Source organism: Schistocerca piceifrons, chromosome 4 (assembly GCF_021461385.2).
Source record: "Schistocerca piceifrons isolate TAMUIC-IGC-003096 chromosome 4, iqSchPice1.1, whole genome shotgun sequence".
NCBI lineage: Eukaryota > Metazoa > Arthropoda > Insecta > Orthoptera > Acrididae > Schistocerca > Schistocerca piceifrons.
Genome location: NC_060141.1, coordinates 65,484,066 through 65,507,110, shown reverse-complemented (window position 1 = coordinate 65,507,110; position 23,045 = coordinate 65,484,066). Strand labels below are relative to the sequence as shown.

Below are 23,045 nucleotides of genomic sequence, written 5' to 3'. Positions count from 1 at the left end.
CCCATTCCTGAACCAAACAGCCCTCATTTCACCAATGCACCCGGCCTTTTTACTTTTCTCCTTTTCCACAACCTCCCCCCCCCCCCTCCCCTCCATCTAATCTCCTGACCCGACTGCACCTGGATTCCCTACCCTTTCTCCACCTCATCCTTTCAAGCTCTCCAGCAGCATTTCACTGTCCCACACCCCTACCCTACTCTCCCTCCCCCTCCCCACCCAGTTACCACTCCCATCATGCACTGCTGTTGTTGCTTGCATTGTGGCTTCAGCTGCCAGAGGCTGTTTTGTGTGTGTGTGTGTGTGTGTGTGTGTGTGTGTGGGGCGCGCGCGTGTGTCGTCTATTTTCTACAAATGCCTTTTTGGCCGAAAGCTTATATTGTGACAGTCTTTGTTGTGCCTGTCTGCGACTCAGCTTCCCTGCTATATGGTGAGTAGCAACTTCCCTTTCCATAATATTGTGAGAATATATTGTCTTCCTGATGCCTGTTTGCTGGAAGATGAGGTTATCTTCTAATATTATTCTGATGTAATTTTATGTTTATGGTGATTTGTTAAACCTTATGTGTAAGGTGATGGTTGCTCTGATGCAGAGAAAAAAACCCAGAAATTGGTTTCCAAGTCCACTGTCTGAAATACCTCTCTGTGATAATGAAAAGCAGGAGATTAGAGTCAATAATTAAATTACTGAAGACTAAGGACACTCATGGACATCATAGAGTATCTAGCAGGATACTAAAGCACTGCACTGCATACTTTAGCTCTATGCTTGGCCACATTTGCAATTTTTTACTATAGGAATGGTCAGCTTCCTGAATGACTAAAATACACAACAGTGAAACCACTTTTATAAAAAAAAGTAAAAAGGCATAATGTACATAATTATACACTGTACCTATTTCTACGCCATCAGTATTTGCAAAAGTTAATGAAAGGGATGTATATAAGAAAGTAATTCACCATTTCAGTTCACATAATTTTCTGTCAAAGATACAGTTTGATTTTAGAAGTGATTTCACTTACTGGGGAAAATGCTATATGAGGTGTTATCAAAAAATAATGGGATTTTTATTATACATCAATATTTTTTTATCTTGTATGCACACATTTCCCTGATTTTCAGCCGTTCTCAGTATTTAGTTTATTGTTGACAGCTGAAAACGTTAAATGTGTTCGAGTGCTCAGCAAATTTCTACTTTTGAAAAAGATGGATCAAAGCATTCACATTAAATTTCGCTTGAATAATGGAATAAAAAGTGTAGCACTGAATTCAAAATGTTGGCTGTGGATTTTGGTGAATCTGCTATCAGTAAGACAAGAGTTTATGAATCGTATAACCATTTTAACGATGGTTGAGAAGACACTGAAGATGACGACTGCCCTGGACACCCTAGCACACCAATTATTGATGGCAATGTGGAAGAAATAAACAAAATGGTTCTGGAAAATAAGAAAAGCATCATCAGAGAGATTTCTGATGATGTTGGGATATGCTTTGGCTCTTGAAAACCAATTTTTTTTAATGTTTCTGGCATGAAATGTGTTACAGCAAAGTCTGTTCCGAAATTGTTGTATTTCGACCAAAAACAATGTCATGAGGACATTGCTCAGGAATTGCTGAATGAAAGTGACAAATATTCAGGACTTTTAAGGAAGGTTATAACAGGCGATAAAATATGAGTATATGGGTACGGCGTTGAAACCAAGGCCCAACTGCTCCAACAGTAACTGCCTAAAGAGCCAATACTAAAAATAATTGAAAAGTTTGATCACATGTGAAGGTTCTTCTCACCGTTTTCTTCGAAAGTAATGGGATAAAGCATCATGAGTTCTGGCCCTATGATCAATTAGAAATGCTATCTGGAAGTGCCATTCACATGAAGCAATCCAAAGACAGAACTGTGGTAAAACCACTCGAGGAAATTACACCACAATAACATTCTCGCCCACATCTCAATGCTTGTTCATGGTTTTTTCAGTTGCCTCAGCCAGCAAATTCACTGGACATGGCCCCTGCAACTCCTTTCCATTCCAAGGTTGAAGAAAACCGTGAAAGGCTGTTGTTTTACTGCCATTGATGAGACAAAAACAGAATTGCTGAGGGAGCTGAACACCATAATGAAAAGTGAAAATCAAACAATGGAAAACCCAGAATGGACTGTAACAATATTATGAGATGGGAAGCTGCTACTCACCACGTAGTGGAGATGCTGAGTTGCAGATAAGCACAACAAAAAGACTCTCACAATTAAAGCTTTCGACAATGGACCTTCAACAACAACAGACACACACACACACACACACACACACACACACACACACACACACACACACACACACACACACACATATTTTGATAACACAAAACAGGACACGGTAAGTGAGTCCAAACAGGCTGAATCCCGAGGTGTTCCAATGTAGATGGTAAGCTATCTTGCAAGTTCAGGAAATTGTTCAAAAAGTGAATGCTGGTATAGTTACCTTCAACAAGTGATAGTCCAACAAGAAAATTAGGGCCTAGTCTACTTTGTGGATTTTGATTTGCTTATGACTTGAAGCATTATATTCTGTGGCAACATTTCCCATTCGCAAAGGGTATTTTTGGCTCAGAAATGAGTAGAATGAGATTTTCACTCTGTAGCAGAGCGTGTGCTGATATGAAACTTCCTGGCTGTGTGCTGGACCGAGACTCAAACTTGGGGACCTTTGCCTTTCGCAGGCAAGTGCTCTACCATCTGAGCTATCCGAGTACGACTCATGACCCACCCTCACAGCTTCAATTCTGACAGTACCTCACCTCCTACCTTCTGAACTTCACAGACGCTCTTCTGCGAACCTTGCAGAACTAGTCTAAATTTATTTGCCATAAGTCATCACAAGAAACCACTTTATACTTAAATGATTGTACCATCCACAATAAATGCATAACACTTCCTCAACAATGCAATTGATTCAGAGGACTATCATTTGGTACTAAATGTTGAAGGAAGGAAAGACGATTTTATTTTAACGTACTGCCGATTACAACATCTTTAAGGGTCAAAGCAAATCCCTATAGAGACAAGGCAGGGAAGGAAATGAGGAACATTCTTCTCACAGGAATAATTCTGCTTTGGCATCAAGAGAAACGGGGCAAACTCAGAAAATCTAAATGTGTATCATTGAACTGCGCTTTGAACTGCAACTGTAGGGTTTTTACCACTGCACTATCCCACTTTGTAACTGTGTGTTGTAGTCCAACTCCTATAAATTTCACTCTCACAGCTAACTAAGAATTCTAAATCACAGGCCTAACTGAGTAACTGATATTGTGGGACTGTCCAATACATGAGCAGTTTTATAATCCTTGTAGAACAATGGTTCATACACTATTAAATATGGACCTCAGCATAAATCACATAAATCTGGCATTTGGTTTAAAAACATGGTAATGACACTTAACATCACATATACTCAAGGAAACATTTTAATTAGAAGTACCAGTGGCATAAAATATGACAACATATTCGACTACCCTGAAATTGATGTTAAACAATGGAAGCTCCAGGCTGGAACATTAACAACATAAGGAGAAGGATAGATTGTTACTCACTATAAAGATGCCATGTTGTGTTGCAGACAAGCTCAACGAAAAGACTGTTACACATTTAGCTTTCAGCCAAAGCCTCTTTCAGAAAAGGAAACCCCCACAGTCATTCACATAAGCAAGCACACCTCATGCACAAATGCTCTCCGACCAGAGCTGCCGGAGATGGTGGTTGAAATTGATGTTACATACTACAGATGGCTGTCTTACATTTTTTACTGGAACATCTATTGACACATCCACAAACTACATAAGATCAACAGTTGAGATTTCTCAGTAGCTCCATGCAAGGCATGTCATTACACAAATCAAAGCATTCTCTTAAAGAAGTTACATTTTTTGGGGACTACAGAGCAACGTATTACAGGTTTACTTTATATTTAAGAAAAGGAATGGACAAAGTAATGTTTCCTTATTTACATCTAAAGAAATTGCAACCGTATTCCAGTAAATGTGATCGAGACTCATGAGACTCATGTGACTGATTTCCCATGTTTTAAGAAATGGAGAAATAGGAGTAGAAAGTTCTTTTTGATGATGATAAAGGTGCTACAGTTAACCAAAATGAATAAAATTAACAACAAAATGTAGTAAATTGTGTTTTGTGATAGTTACTGTAAGCAATTTATTTAGCAGGCCTACTGCATGACTGAAAAAATAAAAGACTCTATGCAAATATTGCACACAGTATTCTTATCATAGCAATATGTAAACACTGTCTAGGTTTTTAAAACTATATACTGAGCAGAATTAAAACAGCAATATTAGTTGACAAAGCTTTAAAATGAATAAGGTGAGCCAATGTAACATACAAGTAACTGATAAGTTCAATTGGGATGAAGTTTGTAACCCAAAGACAATTTAATTCACTAAATGGGTATCTAGTGAATAATATTTACTAATTAATTTTTATATTATCATCATCTCCCAAATACCTGGGAGATTGAATGTGTGATATGTGTAGAAACATTACAGAAATCACTGCATTAATGTTGTGTTCTTGGAAAGTAGCAGTTCAATATATGTATAAGCGGAGCGTGCAGCCAAATGTAAATTCAGTAACCGACCAAAAACTTTAATTTTATTTCAAAAGCATGGTTACACAAAATATATTTGTTATTCGTTTCACCTCCACTAGACAGTGGAAGTGGCTATTGGTTAACGCTGTTTATGGACTGCCATCTCCTTGAAGTATGGCTAACGAGTCTAACGCGACGCTGCGTTCTTGTTTGTATGCTCACCCTTAAAATAAAAGTTGTTTGCAGATAATACAATAAATTTTCCCTAAGGTCCTTCGCCGACTTACAACGTTGGAGTCCACAACACTTTCTGTCCTGTCCTGTGTGATGATAAGCTTATCTTTGTAATTAGCACTGAGCAGCAGAGATGTTACCTTATATTCAGAGAAGGAAGTGTTTTGATATGAGGGTGTTAGCGGTTCAATGGTCATCCGACCTGTAAATGTCTAGAGGTAAGATCTCGCTGCTCATCTCGAAGTCATGGAGTTGACCGTAAGTTTACTAAGTAAATCATAGTTTCACTTTAAAGTGCGAATTGTGTGGACTCCAGAGTTTGTGGCAGAGTGATTCATTTTCCGTTATGTGACCGCCATGATCTGGAATAAAGAAATACCTAGCCGTGCTCCTTGTTCAAAATTTTAACTCTTCGGAGTTAGAATGAATACTGTGAAACTGAAACCTTATAATTCACTGAGCGTTGCTCCCTTAAAGTGTGACTCTCTTGAAAAATATAACAAAAGTATTCAGTGTACAGCTGGTTGGATAACAACTAACCTACGTGTTTGCGAGATGATTTGTCGTTGCCCCACAGTATATTCTGCTCTAAAGTGAAATTTAACGTCAGTGGTTGAGGTAGGCTGTTCATGCAGATACTGTGAAGAAGCAGCGTAGGGAAAACATGTAAAGACGCCACGTACGGTGACCGGGTTTTGGTTCCCGCCCATCATATTTTTGGCAATATGACAGTGGCTTCGCTCCTTTCGCAGATATAATACTGTAAGTATGCAGCTCATTAAATTATCACTTGTAAAAACAAAATGTGAACACATTTTAGATCCATACTTAGTAGTTAACAATTGTTATTTGCGTTAGAATGACGTTAAAATACATTAAATGAAAACTTAATTCCGATAACTTTTCTGTATGTTCCACTGCATGGACGAAAATAGTAGGAAAGAGAATAATGTTCAAAAAAGAAACTCACAGCAAGAACACAGTAGAAGTCGATAAAAAAAATCAGTTCGGTCCTATTTTTGAATCAGTGATTGCTCAATAATAGGATACAAATATTTGTATAGCAGAAAATAACACTGACGCTGGTTGGGAAGGGAGAGAGGGGATAGAGAAGAATGAATGTTAATTATTTTGCAAAATAATCATTCTAAATTTTAGGGATGCTATTGAAACCTCACTGCAGTCACTGGCAGATTTCAAATTAATACTTCTGTCAGCATGCTTGCATGTAAGAACAGCAGTTGTATATTGTTTACTAAAGCATCAGATTGTCTGGGCAGACTCCTAGATCAGATCGTAGGAGTCTTCTCAGACACTGACAATGCATTTAAGGGTCTAGTCATCCCACATTGTTGGTTAAATGGCTAATGAATATTTTATATCATTTGTTATACGTAGCATGTAAATATGGTACATGTATTTATGTACTATGTGTGGGTGCTCTTCAGTAGGTATTTAGCCTACCGTCATTTAATAGATTTTGTTTAAAAAAAAATTAAGGTAGCCTTACGTAATTCATCTAATATAGGCCCCGTCACTGTATGATTTGAAAACAAATATTGGTAGAGCTATGAGATTGGATGTCCCTCCTCCTCCCCTCCCCCCCCCCCCCCCCCCCCCCCCCCCCCCCCCCCCCTCCTCACAATCTCTGCCTGTGGCAACAGACTGATACAGATAACTGAACATTGCCCATTGGGACTGCTACGAATAACTGAACATCGTCCATTGGGATTTTTTTGTGAGCTCTCTAAGGCTTTTGATTGTGTAAATCATGAAATTCTTCTTGATAAGCTTCAGTATTGTGATACAAGAAGGACTTTGCACTAATGGTTTAACTCATGTTTAACTGGAAATGTGCAGAAGGTTGAAATAAACCGTTCACACAGTGCATAGTGGAGGGTGCCTTGTATCACTGCCTGTCACTTCCTCACCTATTTCACTTGAAAATAGAGCGAGGAAAAACCATTGTCTAAAAGTCTCCATATGAGCCCTAATTTCTTGCATCTTCGATAGGCTATCTAGTGAAGTTTCCACTTTTCTGAGCATATTTAGATCGAAAAGAAGGTATTTCATAAAGGTCAATAAGTCGGTTTTTTTTTTTTTTTTTTTTTTTTTTTTTTTTTTTTTTTTTTTCTCTCTCTCTCTCTCTCTCTCTCTCTCTCTCTCTCTCTCTCTCTCTCTAGACTTAGCAGTTCAAAGTTAAATTAATTAGTGTCTGTCATACAGAGTTTAAGTAGTTAATTCGAACTTTCAAAAGTAAGTTTAAAAGTTTGTTTACATTAGTGTTTAATTACATATTAGTACAGGCTATGAAACTTCAGTGATCTTGTGCCAAGTTGTTCTCTACTTTTGTGTAAATTTTTCTATCAAACCATGTGTGACAAATGTGGTGGTTGCCAAAATCTGGAGGAGTTGGTGTTCTGTGTAGACTGTAGGTTATAGTTTCATTTGGGGTGAATGCAGGGGCAAGAAAACAGGGGTAGAGAATGAGGTTCTTCCATGCCAGTGTAGTTTATGTAGAAAGGACAGAAAAATCTCTGAACAAGAGGCAAAGATTTGTGCCCTTAAGGTTGAATTAGAAAATGCAAATTTGGAATTATGTAGGCTAAGGGAAGAAAAAGAGATGGGGTGCTGGGAAAAGGTAACAAGCAAAGAGTGAAAAGGGGAAACTGTTGGAAAAACTTTAGAAAATCTGTTAGTAAATCAGTTTGGCTTGCTGTCTGAAGTAGTGCAGGAGGGCCTCATTCAGATATAGATGATTATAGGTTGAAGCAGAATATTAGCTTAAAGAAAAGATAGGTTTTGATCAAATCAGGATAGGAAAAGAAGAATTCTGTTTCTAGGTAGCAGTCATAGGTGGGGTGTAGGCCAACAGCTTCAGGAGAAGTTAGGTGAAGCCAGGTCACGATTTTTGTGAAACCAAGTGCTAGCATCAGCCAGGTGACAGAAAACTTTGGTCAGCTATGCAGGGACTTGGAGAAGGAAGATCAGGTAATTATAGTTGCAGGAAACAGCCTGGCTATGAATCCAAGATACAGTATTAGGACTAACCTGGACAAAATGGGAGCAGAAACTGGGCACACAGATGTGGGGTTTGTGGAGGTCTTTCAGTGCCATGATCAGCCCTGGATAAACACTGCTGGAAGGCATGTTAACACTAAGCATAACAGGATGCTCCAGGCACCAGCAAAAAAAGGTGGGGATACACTACATGTGATCTGCTCCCAAATAGGAAGGGGAAAGATAAGTTAGTGTCCCTATTAGCAGATACTGTAAGAGGGGCCACAGTCACACAAGGGATGATCCCTGTGGTTATGGGACCAGACAGACAATTTTTTTACGTTAAAGCCAAAGTCCAGATGGACAGTGATCAAGAAAAATAGAATAAAAGAAGCTCCTTGTAGAGTAAATAGGGATAAAGCTAAGCGTATTATCAGTTTACTTTATCAAAATATCAGGGTAATAAAACATGAAGTAGATGAGCTGTTAGTGTGTTTAAATTATTTAAAAAATGAGAATGAGATTGATATACTTTGTCTGTCTGAACACCACATAACTATGAGGATGGAAAGTGTTGGTATAAATAGGTATAATTTAGCATCTTAAACTTGCAGATTTAGCATGGGTAAAGGAGGAGTTGCCAATGGATTATCAGCCCATGATGCACAACTGATTAACTTACAAAACTTACTAAATGTAACACCAAACAGTTTTCAAAGAAACCTTGGATCACTACAGCTATTAAAGTGTCTTAAGAAAGGAAAAGAAAATTGTATGAGGCAGCAATAATTTAGTAAAGACCCAGAAGTAATTTCATACTATAAAAATTATTGTAACATGCTGACAGAAGTTGTCAGAAAATCAAAAAATATGTATATCAGTATGGAATTCTGTTAGAAGAGACACAGGAAAAGTAACCACTGGGGTGGGTAGTATTACTGTTAAAGAGAATGAGACCATCTTAACCAACAGTACACAACTAACTAATGTATTTAACAACCATTTCTTAAGAGTAGGGGAAAAAATTGGTGTGTATGGTTAAAAAAAACGAAGCCAAGCAGTGTATGGAAGAATCAGTTTTGAGAAATCCTAATCAGATTAATTTTCATCTAACAACCTCTTGTGAAATAAGAAAAATAATTAAATCTTTGAAAAATAAATGTTCTGTTGGAGTAGATGACATCTCTAACAAGTTATTAAAACAATGTGGAGCAGTTACAGCTAATGTTCTGAGGCACATCAGTAATGCATCACTAACTTAAGGTATTTTCCCAGACAGGTTAAAATATGCTGTTGTCAAGTGTGTCTACAAGAAAGGGGCACTGCAGATGTCAATAATTACCAACCAGTATCCTTGGCTACAGCATTTTCAAAAATCGTTGAGAATGTAATGTACTAAGAGTGGTTAGCCATCACAACAGTAATGGGATACTTAGTAAATCACAGTTTGGATTTCAAACATGCTGTTCCACTGAGATAGCAATAGACAGTTTCACTACCAACATAATAGCCTTTAATCAGTAAAATGTCACCAATAGGACTTTTCAGTGACTTATCCAAAGAGTTTGATTGTGTGAACAATGACATGCCACAGAAATTACAGTTCTATGATATAAATGGAACAGCATATGAGTGGCTTAAGTCAGATCTACAGAACAGGAAGCAAAAAGCTTCCTTGTGTGGTGCAAGTGATTTAAGGAAATTTCCCACCTCATCTAACTGGGGTGAAATAACATTAGGTGTCCAGAATGACATTTTCACACTGCAGCGGAGTGTGCGCTGATATGAAACTTCCTGGCAGATTAAAACTGTGTGCCGGACCGAGACTCGAACTCGGGACCTTTGCCTTTCACGGCAACTGAGCTACCCAAGCACGACTCACGCCCCGTCCTCACACCTTTACTTCTGCCAGTACCTTGTCCCCTTGTTGCATAAGACACATTCCACATCATAATGGTTACCGTGAGATTGATCAATGGAACATGTAACTATCTATCTTATCTTAACAGTCCATATGCAAAATGTAATGGCATAACATTGTTAATAAAAAAGACTTCGAACAGAAAATCTGCAGCTAAGGAAGAATATTCAAAATTTTTGGTTGTATGTGTTTATGAGAGATTGAGTTGGAAGCAGTGATCTGCTAAAAGGTTTGTGTTCAGCTACTTACGCTATTAGAGTTATTGGAAAATTTTGGCGATAAACATATTAGTAGATTAACTTATATGCCTATTTTCAGTCACTGCTTTTGTGTGGCATAATATTTTGGAGTAACTCATCATTAAGGAAAGAAGTATTCATTGGACAAAAGCATGCAATCAGAGTAATAGCTGGCACCCACCCAAGATCACCTTGCAGATATTTATTTAAGGAACTAGGGAAATTCACAGTAGCTTCACTAAATTCACAGTTACGTATTCACTTACTCAATTTGGTATTAATAACCCATCCAAATTCAAAATCAATAGCAATGTGCATAGCTATAACACAAAGAGAAACACTGATCTGCACTCTACTGGGTTAAATCTAATCTTGGCACAGAAAAGGGTGAATTATGATGCCACAAAAGTCTTTTGTCACTTACCAAGTAGCATCAAAAGCCTGACAGATAGCCAACCAACATTTAAAAAAAATTAAAAGAATTTCTGAATCACCACTCTTTCTACTCAATAGATGAATTTTTAGGTATTAATGAGAAAATTTACAACTATTAGAAAATAAATTGAACATTGTCATGTACAGAAACCTTTTGTTAAGCTGAAAGCTTCCGCATCATTACAAAGTGTTGTATTCATGATCTATGGAACAAGTATTAATCTAGTCTCATCTACGTAGCAAAGCCTTATGTCTAGATTAAGATTGTGAATGGCAATTAAAGGTTGCTGTTCCAGATTGACCTATAACATAGCTTAATGTGTAAATTTTCTCCATATTTAAATGGACTTTGTCATGTTCAACACGCTTTTTCTCATAACAACGAAAACTGCTAGATAAATTCAGAAAACAGGATATCAGATAATGGGCAGAGTTTATGATGTATATTATGTACATACATTGTAAATAAATTATGGAAAATACAAGGGTGCTCCAGTATGTAACGTCTATCAAGAATGTATGTGGAGAAAGTCGTCTGCCACATAATTTATTGTACTAATTGGTATCACTTACTATTTAAGAGATATTAAAGATCAGTAATTGTGTTTCAGATTGGAGTATGTTTAAAGATTATGACACAGGAAGGTGTCAGTGCCACCATTATTATTGTGTGCCTGAGTGAGCTATAATATAGAAAAGTTAGGGTCCAGGCATTCACATTTGGATTTCTGTGATTCCTAACTCGCCCACCTGAATGTTGGTGTGTTTCCTTAAATAGGGCACTATCAATTTTTGTATATAGAGGAATGTTTGATAGAAGTCGTTGGCTGTGACCAGTGACATAGGAAACATGCGACAAACTCTGTAAAAAATAGGATCACAATAATGTGATGTTATGGGCAATTGTTTTCAAACAGGTTAAGCTACGTATCAGTTTGTCACCAGGGTGTTTTAACACCGCAATTGTTAGCCTTGCCAAGTATCAGCAAAACTGTGAATATATGCACCAAATGGTGACATGACAGCAGCCATTAACATTGTGTGTATGGCCAAAACTGACGACTTGCATTGAACATTCCTCTTGACCTCAATTTTCTTCCATTTCTTTGTTGTTCTAAGTTGGCATTTTCTTATGGCTCCCTGGTTGAATGGGTGCTAAAAGCCTAACCTTTTCTTTTGCAGTCCATGATGTGTATGGAAGCTTCTTCCGATACCAATCTGAAGGACAAATTTTAATTATTATTATTATTATTATTATTATTATTATTATTATTATTATTTTTATTTGGACACTGCAAGTTGTGGATGAGTTACGTATTTCAAATACAGTAAATGCACAATATTTTCATCAAAGCTATAAAGTTTGTACAATTGACCAATTGATGTAATCATAGTTTTTCAGACTACATGACAGTTCGTGTGGCAGTTAATTATTGACAGCAGAATTTTTACAAAGCGGACAACATTTTGGGCATATTAAATTTTCTTAAAATTGTAATTGTTTTATATTTACATTTGACGATGAACTGCAATTTCAAATATTGAAAGATATTCCAGAAATGAAACCAGATTTCCTGTTTATTGTGAGCAATTGCCGGGTACTTAGGTTATCCCAGTGTCCTCCCTGGACTGATGCAGACTTCCATGTCATACACCAATTTACTTTTCTGACAGATTATTAAGTCATTTACCCACATAATAAACTGTGAGAATTGGGTAGATCATGTGGCTAATGAGGAGGTACTGAATAGAACAGGGGAAAAATGAAATTTGTGGCCACAATGTGCCAGAACAAGGAATTGGTTGATAGTTCATATTCTGAGACATAAAGGGGTCACCACTTTAGTGTTAGAGGGAAGTGTTTGGGGCAAAAAAGTGTAGGAGGAGACAAGGAGATGAATACAATAAGCAGATTCAGAATGATGTAAATTGCACTAGTTATTCAGGGATGAGGAGGCTTGCACAGGATAGAGTAGCTTGTAGAGCTGCATGAAACCAGTCTTTGGACTGAAGACCACAACAACACAAGGAAAAACAGATAGGTATGTGATGTGTGAATGTTTGGGTCAGTCCGGGGAATGTATATGGGTACCTAAGTGGTAATGCGATTGCTCGCAATAAGCAGGGAATCTGGTTTTGAGTCCCAGTCTGACACAGATTTTCACATGTCACTGTAGATAGTAAATCTGTATCTGTTACACTGAAGTTGAATTTCTGGAATGTATTGAAACTTTCAATATTTTAAATAGAAAGTGGTAAAGGTTTTTGCCTGAAGTGTGGCAGATTCCTATTAGTGATAAACAGTGTTGTACTTCCATGCCATATGTCACTGGCTTAATATAACACTTTTTCTCAAAAGTAGTTGGCATAAGATGAACTTTAGAGGTATTGTAAGACTCACTGAATAATAGAGGTATGGAGTCGCCGACTGTCTCACAAACAGGACGGAAGACTTCACTAGCTTTCAGACGTATACTGTTTTGTGCTAAAATACATACACACTTGTGTGCTCCTGTTTTGCCACTTAACAGATGGAGGGACTAATGGCTCCAAACCAGAGGGGGGAGATGGAAGAGAAATTTGAAATTTCCTATGTTGCATTAGTTATTTTAGTGCACTCAGTCATCATATACATAAGTTACTAAAACCTGTTAAAGTAGATTGGATATGATGCAGGAGGCTGTTTGGATCAACAGCTACATGGCAAATGGCAGTAACAACAGCTGTACAGTTCTGCCTGTGTCCTGTGATATTTCAGTTATGCTTAAGCCTTTGTTATTAAGAAAACACACAATATGTGAAATTACTATTGGCACAGGGATATGGGAAATACACTGGTGCAGATTGTCAACAGATGTCGTGAAGATCGTGTTCTGCACGGAAGATGGCAGTCCGATCAACAGACAATCTTGCCAGCAATGATGCCAGGGCTCCTGTAAAGCGAAGTAGTGTTTGCAGGGTAGTCCCACATCCACAGTCAATTTGTACACAGTCAGTATGGCACGAAGAAGATGCCTACAGGCACTTTGCTGTGGAGGGCTACAGGAAGAATGGAAGCAGGAAAATCACAAACTGATATGGCCTGATGGCTTAATGTGAATCATTCTGTTGTTACTTGGATGAGACGACAGTTTATGGAGACCAAAACCATATCCCAGAGACCAGGACAGGCTCGACAACGTGTTACATCAGAAAGAGTGGACCGTTATTTGGCTGTAAGGGCATGTGGTACTGCCTTACTACTGCACTGCAACTGACATCTGACCTCACAGCATCCCATGGAGTATCGAGGCAAAAGGTGTACAGAAGGTTTCAGTTGTGTGGCCTTTATTGATAGAGACCTGCTGTCTGTTTGCCTCTGATATGTCTTCAGAGAAGGGAACGTCTAGAGCAAGGCCGTCAACATGTCACATAGACAGTCAAACAGTGGGCCAATGTTCTTTTTACAGATGAGTCCTGATTGGTCTGGAGATTGATTCCCAACAGATTCACCTCTGGAGGGCATGTGGAACACTATTTTGAGACCCAAACATTGTGGAAAAAGACCGATATTGAGGCAGCTCCCTAATGGTGTGGACAGGGATTGTGTTGACCACTTGAACACCCCTTCACGGAATTGTACAGGAGAATCAGTAAGATTTGACTGCTTCATTGTACCATGAAGAGATCTTGGGATCTCACACATGATTATTGCGAAGTACTGTGGGTCCATACTTCATATTGATGGATGATAATGCTTGACCTCATAGAGCACAGGTGGTTGATTTTTTTGGAAACAGAAGATATTGATATGTCATAACCTGCTTGCTCTCCCGATTTGAATCCCATAGAGGATGTCTGGTGTGCACTAGGGAGATGGCTTGCATCACCTCAGCACCCACCAACCACTCTCCAAGATTTGTAAGCAGCTCTGCAGGAAGAATAGGTGTTATTGCCCCAACATGAGATTGATGACATCACTCACAACGTGTCCCATAATTGTCAGGCCTGTATTGGTGCCAGATGTGATCACAACCCATACTGAACACATTAACCAGGTGTGTGTGTGTGTGTGTGTGTGTGTGTGTGTGTGTGTGTGTGTGTGTGTGTGTGCGCGCAAATCCATTAAGTTGGACAAAAATGAACATTTTGTCTACCGTTATGCATGATGCAGTTGTTTATGTTCTGCATTCTTTTCATTGTTTGTACTATACTAACCACTGTTCATACTGTTTTGTAGGAAAATAAATGCAACGTTGCAAAATTTCCATTTGTTGCTTTAATTTTGGACACCAGTGTATTATATTTGCAGGTAATGACAAAGCAAACACCTGTCTTGGAATGGTTGCTTTCAGAGCAGTATCTACAGATGATGTCTGTATAAACATTACAATGCTCTGTGGAAGTTGAGGGTGAAAGAAGGAATAGAAACAGCATGAAAATTTCTATATTAGCAAACACTTGCCACTGTTAGTGCCAGAAGCTATTAACACATTGAAGATTGTAACAATTTTTTAAATGTAACTGGAAGTTAACACACAGCACAAATTGCAAGATCTAGGAGCTGAGAAGTTTTGACTGAATGTAGATAAGATCTTGTAGCTATCCATCGAAAACTGCATGACCTCGAGGTCATTAAACAGTTGAAAACGGCCAGTCGGTGAAAAAAAATCTGACACATTAAAGATTTAGTATACATTCTACAGGTTTGTTAAGGAAAAAAGTCAAGAGATTGCAGGAAGCATTAAAACTACGCAGATGACTTTGTCTTTTATACCGTAATTACATATCAGGAAACCCATTACATCAACATTTCGGTACAGTGGCGCAAGACTAAACAAACATGCAAAATGACAATTCTTTCTCATAAGTAAAGGTTTCATGGAGCTCTGGTGGATAACATCAAACCAACGTTCTGAACAAACACCAACATGCTGAGACATACTGAACATACACAGGAGGAATGGTTGGTATTCACAGATGTGACAGGAATGATTGGTCAAAGCAAAAAGTGTAGTAAACATGGACTATAAAATGCATACCTTATGGGCTATAAGCACTTGTTCAGTAGATGAACTAGTCATAGCTTGTAAGTTATGACTGTTATGTGGTTTACAGCTAATGTTTACCAGACATTTTTTGTCCGGTTTTGGTTTGTAGTAGATGAACTAGTCATAGCTTGTAAGTTATGACTGTTATGTGGTTTACAGCCAATGTTTACCGGACATTTTTTGTCCAGTTTTGCTGTGTACCTCCACTTCTCAAAATATGAAAGCAAAGAGCTTGCATTAGACGAGATTTGTTTCACAGTATTGAAGATGAAGTGCTCATAGCTCTTACGGTTTGTCTTTTAGAGCCCCTGTTTACTAGACTTTCTTGTTCAAATGGTCATTTGTTTTTTGTCTACATGAGCATCAGTACCGTGCAAACCACTGTGAAGCACTGTACCAGTTATTAGTACTTTCTCCCCGATTTCATTCACATATGGAGTGTGGGAAGAATGAGTATTTAAATTCCTCTGTGCATGCTGTAATTAATCTAATCTTGTCCTTGTGATCCCTACAGGAGTGATACATAGGGGCTCATAGATATTTCCAAGTTCTTCATTTAATGCTGTTTTTTGAAGTTTTGTAAATAGGCTTTGTCAGGATAGTTTGTCTTATCTTCAAGAGTATGCCATTTCAGCTTCTTCAGCAATTCTGTGACACTCTTCCTCAGATCAAATAAATCTGTGACTATTTGTGCTGCCATTATCTGTATACATAAATATGCCCTGCTAGTCCTATTTTGTATGTGTCCCACACATTTGAGCAATAATCTAGGAAAGGTCGCACAAGTGATTTGTTAGCAGTCTCCTTTGTAGACTGATTGCACTTCCCCAGTATTCTATCAGTAGACCAAAATGTACCATCTGCTTTACCCACGACTGGACTGTGATCATTCCATTTCATATCTCTCCTAAGTGTTGCAACCAGGTATTTGTATGAGTGAGTTGACAGACACCAACTGTAATTCACTGTTAAATGAAAATTATGCAAGTGGTTTTAATGTGTGTGTGTGTGTGTGTGTGTGTGTGTGTGTCTACGACCCGGGACAACCGGGATTTTTTTCATCCGGGAGAAAACCGGGAAAAACCCGGGATATCTTTAGAATTCCGGGAATTTTTCATTGTTTTAGTTTTCAGTTAAATTTTTGTAATTTTGACTAGTAAGAACCGACACACTAACAAAGGATATTACTGTATCCCGCTACTGCAGAATAATACTTCAACAATAAAACAAACGAGAGAAAAAAACGAAAATAACTTAAATAGCAAAGGAAATGCGCCATATACGACGACGACACAAGTGCTCATGCAAGCGTCTGCCAATTGAAAATGTGTCAAAGGCTTTAGGAAGACTATGCAGTGCTTCATAACAACAAATTGCCTCCAATGAGCGTGAAGTCGCAACTGTTTACATTTGATTTGTTTCAGCAGTTAACGCGCGGGCTCATGCGCATGCGCAGTAGTCACGTTTGAGTAGTAGATTCTCCCGCTTCTGTCAACAGGATTGTGGCTGTTGGCTGTGCAAGCAGCTAGATACTACCGGGAAAAGGGGGGCGCCAAATTCATATTCTTGAGGAAAAAAAACTTGTTACACAAAGCACCTAGCATCCAGCGCACGTTTGCCCATCAATTAGTCATATGATTTTGAAACGCTTCTCTGTTGGTTTTTGAACACATTTTAAGTTGATTTCTGAATGAATCATAAGCTGACTTTTGAATGCATGCATAGTGTACGTGATGTCTCTGTCAGGAGAATCCTCGTCGCATCTAGAAATAAACTTTCCACAGACAAAAGGGGACGGGGCTATACGAGCTGAGTGGAGTGAAGCCGAATGGATGAATGGCAATCGCTGTCTGATTATGTGGCTGATTGGGTGTGCGAATGATCAGCGTTGTTATAATTACTAGCGAAATCCATAGATTCAGACTATCAGACTGGAAATAAACGACTGACAGGAATAACAGGTGAGAAAGATCTCGGTGTGTCTAAGAAAATGAAGTTTTGACAGAAAATGTTTGGCCAGATCGCTACACTAGTAAGGACCAGTAGTACAGTCCCCGGCTACCAGCCGCTTAAGTTCTATTCTGGGAGTAACGAGGAAAACGTGTTGTTCGAACACCTAATAACGTCTAACCGGAAAGTAATCGCGTGATAACTAAACCTGTAATTCTGGCAGGGTTAGTGAAGTTAATCGGCGAACAATAGCAGCAATAGCTACAGAATTGGTGATGACAAGATTGTTTGTTAAAACGAGGAAGGAGAAGAAACGGGGACATCACACAAATTATGGAAGAATAAGACAATTCCAAATTTATATAAAAATTTCGTAATACTAGTTTTCGATCTCATGCTAGAGAAGCTGGTGCATATGAATGAAACGTGAAACTACTTCCTAACATAAAGCTTTTTGCTTGGAGTAGGCCTAATAGGCATTTGATATTGATACTTATTGGATTATATTCTGTCGTGTTTTAAAAATGACCATTTGTGCCAAAACAGTCTCGTTTATTTGGTGTGTTATAAAATTGCTGCCGTATTAGAAAGGCCTATTTTGTTTTATCTAGCAGACAGTGACAAAATAGTCGTAATCAGATCGAGAAACCACACCAGTCTTGGGTATTGTTTGTATTAACAGCTTTTTCAGTATTAGATAGCTACATTTCGATTTTCCATGTAGCAAAACGTTTGACAAACTTTGAGGTAAAAGATTCTTTCACAGAAAGGAAAACGCGCCATGTAAAGCTTTAGCAAGATTAGAGAGAAAAAAATGCTAGGAGCTAAGGTGTGAAGAAATGTGTAATTTCTTGCTTATCTCTTGTCAGTACTGGTTTTATATATCCTATATTTAATTTTATGTCACACAAAACAGCAAGTTATTAACTAATGGGCAATGAAGAGTTCAGATTTTCCGAAGAGTTCTTGTTCTCTCGTTTACAAATAATCCCATCCGCTATTAATTGCGAGATTTTTTTTTTAAGAGAGGCAGGCTGTCAAACCGGCCGACTGGGAGCAGGAGAGGCACCACAGGACATTTCAATTTCCACTCTCCTGAATATAGTTTGGACGTGCGGTAGAAAAATGCTTTATGAAGAGGCATGGAACTGCACTTGGGCATACTTAAGACCAAATAATGTCTTACAGAATCTGCCAGGAAGTTTAATATGTCTTACTTTTCCTCGAATACATACGTTTTATGTTTCAGACTTTTCAGAAAGATGTGCGCTACAAGATGAACATATTTTGAAAATTCGATTTTTTTAGTATTGATCCGGTTCTCAAATGTCGTAGATCCGGGGCTGATGCGCAGAGCAATCTGAGCTATAGTGGTTAGTCTCCACGTGACCCGTGTTTACGTTCAGTGATTTTGCTATTTCCCCTTCGTTTACTCTCACGTCAAATGAAAACAAAACGGATATCCGTGGCCGGGAGCTATCAAGTGAATTAAAACACATTCACGTAATTACTAAAGGCCGAAATATGTCATTAGTTTCAGATTTTATTTTATTTCCACCTTCCTGACAGTCAAGCACTAATCGCCTTGCGGAACAATGAAGTTATTTTTGTCTGTTTGCTAAAAAATTTGACTTTTGCTAACCTTTTCCGCAGAGGCAGTCAATGTATTTGAAAAGAAATGTTTAATTCCACAGTACTGGGTAGTTTCATCTGTTCGCTGCATTTCATGTGCACGTTTTCATTTTCTAGCAAGTATGGCATTATGCCATAATAAAGAACCAAACATGATATAATGCAGTACTGGTGCTCCAAGAAAATTTACATCCAGAAAACCACACTTAAAAGCTTAATATCAGGTCGGGGTCTACGGTATTTCATTGGGAATCTGGACATACGAGTGTGCCTTTAAGTATGCACTTTAAATGTGCACATTTTAATATGGTTCACGAAATTCCGATGCTCTTGCAGTATCATCTTTCATTGATGATCTTTTACACGTACGTACATACGGGCTTCCTACGTCATGATATCTACCCAAGCGCGGTGTCGCCTGTTACCTGAGCTCTCTGGCAACTGCTGAAACGAACCTATATGTAACAGGTCGCGGGAAAATATTACGATTGGTGGTTCGAAAAACGTTACTTTCAAAGTAAATATCCTTTTACGTAAGTTGAACTTCGTACAAGAATGGACCGTGAATTTATTAAATCACAAAGCGTTTGACTCTCATTTAAAAATCAGCTGTCTGATGACGAGCCATTTAGAAGCATTTCGAACCCTTAACATCAGACATTTATGTCATTATTAAAAATTTTACAGGCACATTTGTATGATATCTCTTAAAGTGTAATACGCGCAAAAAAGATCAACAGTATATGCGAAAGCTTAGCTTCTCTTGTAGCTTGAGACCAGTATTTTATGTGAAAGCTTTTCTTTTCTTGTAACAACGCTATGTATATTAATTTAAACTATTAACTTTCCCTGTTTGGCGCGCTACTTAACACTGACTTTGCTATTGGCTGACTACATCATGTGTCCTATACTCTGAATATCCGCTGTCATCGGCTGGCGAGATCACGTGACATGAGTTACGAACGGCTTACAAAAGCAAATCGTAATCTCGATTTCAATGGTTCGGAAAGTAACATGCGGTGTTTGGTGGAATTCCAATGTATGTTTTCGTAATACGAAAATACGCAGCGTACATGTTGCTGCACATCTAAGATATTTCCAAAACGTGTCTTTTTCTCTGAGTTTCGTTTTCTAAAGTGCCGGGAAATTGTACGCCCGTGTACAAAACCATAACCATTCAAAGGAGTGATAGGGGAAAATATACTGTCACCCGGGAGAAAGTGTGTTTTTAACCGGGAAATCCGGGAATTTTTTTTTTGCTTGTCCACGTAGACACCCCGTGTGTGCATTTGTCTCAGAACGCAACAGGAGGATCTGTCACAACAGAAAATTGAGTAATATATATATATATGTTTGCAGAAATTTTGCCACATGAAAATCGCATTTTTAAAAATCAAGGGATGTGTTAACAAACTGATAAAATTCACATTTACCTCATTTGGTTTACAAATGACAAGCCACCAGTGCAGAACACCATACAGATGGTCCTGGAAAACCCTCTAATGTAAAATCAAAGTAAGAACAAAAACTGCCTTTAGGCCTCGTTTTGTTAGAAGAGCTACAACCTAAAATATGGTTTTTCAATAAACAAAACCCACTTATGATGGTACAGAGGTGCCAAACATGTTTGGGTATCATGAAAAACCAGTGTTTTACATAAAATTCAGAACCTATATCCAATAATGTTATATTTGTAGGATACTTTTGTTTCACACCACTTCCAATATTATCAAGATCTTGGTGTATATTTATGCAGTTTCTTTCAGACAGTACTTTATCATAGGTAACTGTACCTCCTACAAATAGTCTGTGGTTGCTACTATTATTATCTGCAAAGTCATTAATATACAACATTAACAGTAAGGGGTCCCAACAGACTTTCCCAGGACAACCCAAAGCCTACTTCTACAACTGATGATAACTCTGCGTCCAAGATAACATGTTGTGCCCGTCCCACCAAAAATTCTCTGTCTTGTCACAAATTTCATTTGATATATCATATGATCATATTTCTAATAATAACTAGCTATGGTAATGAGGTAAATGCTTTTCGGAAATCAAGAAATACTGCAGCTCCCTGACTGCCTTGATCCAAAGCTTTCAGTATCTCATGTGAGAGAACAGTGCGAGTTGGGTTTAACATGATTGATGTTTTTGGAATCCATGTTGGTTAGTATGGAGGTGGTCATTCTGTTAGAGATACCTCATTATGTTTGAGCAGAGAATATGGTATAATTTTCTACAACAAATAAATGTCAAGAAAAGTGGTTGGTAGTTTTGTGGATCACTTCTGCTATGCTTCTAGTAAATGGGTGTGGCCTCTGCTTTTTTCAAACTACTGGCCATAACTGGTACATAAGTAGGTATTGTCTTCCCCACCCCCCACCCCTCTGTTGGCATTCCGGTTGCCACGTTTGTTTACCAAGTATCATTTCTAGTTCACTGTTGCAACTTGAGTTTACTTATTGTCATTTGGAGATGCTGAGTGGAGCTGTGGGTGGTAGAAAATGGAGAAATTGGAACACTTTAGATGTATACTTCTGTTTGAGTTCAGTAGAGGGATGACAGCAGTGGAGGCAGCCAGGCACATTTGCGCTGTGTGTGGGGATAATGCCGTTGGAGAGAGCACGGCAAGAAAATGGTTTTCTCATTTTAAGGAGGATCATTTTGACCTTAGTGACTCCCCGCATTCAGGAAGGCCTTTGGAGATTGAAGATAATCGTTTAAATACCTTGATCCACAGTGATCCACATCAGTGTACAAGAGAACTGGCAGATGTGATGAACTGTGATCATTCCACCATCATGCGACATTTGCATGTAGTGGGGAATGTTAAAAAATGTTGTGTACTGGTACCATGAGCTCTAAGCCAAAATCACAAAAATCGGTGGATGGCCATATGTGCAACTCGGCTTGCTCATAAATAATTAGCTCAGGAGCAACACAGACCATTCTTATCCTATATCATTGCTGGTGATGATAAATGGTGTCTTCATGCTAACATAAGGAAAAGAGAGGAATGGTTGTGCTCAAACAAAGCAGCAACTCCCTGTATGGAGACCTACACCCATCCACAAAAAATGTTATGTGTCTGGTGGAACTGCAGTGGTGTAGTGTGTTACAAATTGCTTCCCCGACATGTAACCATCACTGCTGACATTTATTTTCAATAATTGAGATGTCATGCAAATGCAATCCGAGAATGACAACTGGGAAGACCACATAGTGATGCTACTCCACGATAATGCCCACTCGCGTTGTGCTATACTGACAAAAAACACTGTACAGGAGCTGTGTTGGGAAGTCATTCCACACCCACTCCATTCACCTGATTTTGCACTCTCAGATTTCGCCCTTTTCCGATCTCTATCAAATAACATTCTAGGAACTTGCTTTCCAGCCGAAAATTTGCTCTGATCATGGCTTGATGATTTCTTTTCCTCGAAACCACATGAATATATTGTGTGGGAAGTTTCAGTACATTTATTTCTTACTAATAAGAAACTCCTGTTGATTCAGCATAAGGAAATATGTGACACCTGGCAACGCATTTCACAGCTTTCAACTGTGAAGTGCAAACAGCTTTAGGCAAAGACAATAGCCATCTATAGAACTATGAAGAGGTGTACCCGTAGAGATGTTTACAAAGTCGTGTTGCAGATATGCAAAGCAGCTGGTCCCAGTGACAGAAACTTTATTATGAAACCCCAACGTGCCAAAATTATACAATGGCGTAAGGTTATGTGTTAAGAAGATGTCAGCTAATCTCCTTGAAGCTATCATCTTAACAAGAAAAGGAAAAGAATGAAATTGTGTACATCCCACAGATATGCCTTACTCACAATTGTCCCCTTTCACTTCGAGGCTGCAGTTTCCGGCAAGACTTGGATTTGCCATTACAGTTAACATGTCACAGTGGCAGTCTGTTAAATACTGTGGAGTGGATTCGACACCCATGCTTTTCTCTTGTCAGCTTTATGCCACTTGCTCAAGGGTGGGCTC

At 38.5% G+C, this 23,045-nt stretch overlaps 2 protein-coding genes across 4 annotated transcripts in view; one reads left to right on the top strand and one right to left on the bottom strand.

The window, feature by feature from the left end:
• LOC124794666 (trans-1,2-dihydrobenzene-1,2-diol dehydrogenase-like) overlaps positions 1 to 4,963 on the bottom strand; it is a 108,862-nt gene extending 103,899 nt beyond the window's left edge. Inside the window, exon 1 of the mRNA XM_047258198.1 lies at positions 4,825 to 4,963. The gene's annotated coding sequence lies outside the window, so the exon portion shown is untranslated. The remainder of the gene's footprint in view (positions 1 to 4,824) is intronic.
• Positions 4,929 to 23,045, top strand: part of LOC124794667 (ADP-ribosylation factor 6) — a 118,552-nt gene continuing 100,435 nt past the window's right edge. Inside the window, exon 1 of one of the 3 annotated variants that reach the window (XM_047258199.1) lies at positions 4,929 to 5,054. The gene's annotated coding sequence lies outside the window, so the exon portion shown is untranslated. Of the gene's footprint in view, positions 5,095 to 5,571; positions 5,599 to 23,045 lie in introns of those variants that run through there. The other 2 variants (XM_047258200.1, XM_047258201.1) reach the window with 2 other exon arrangements.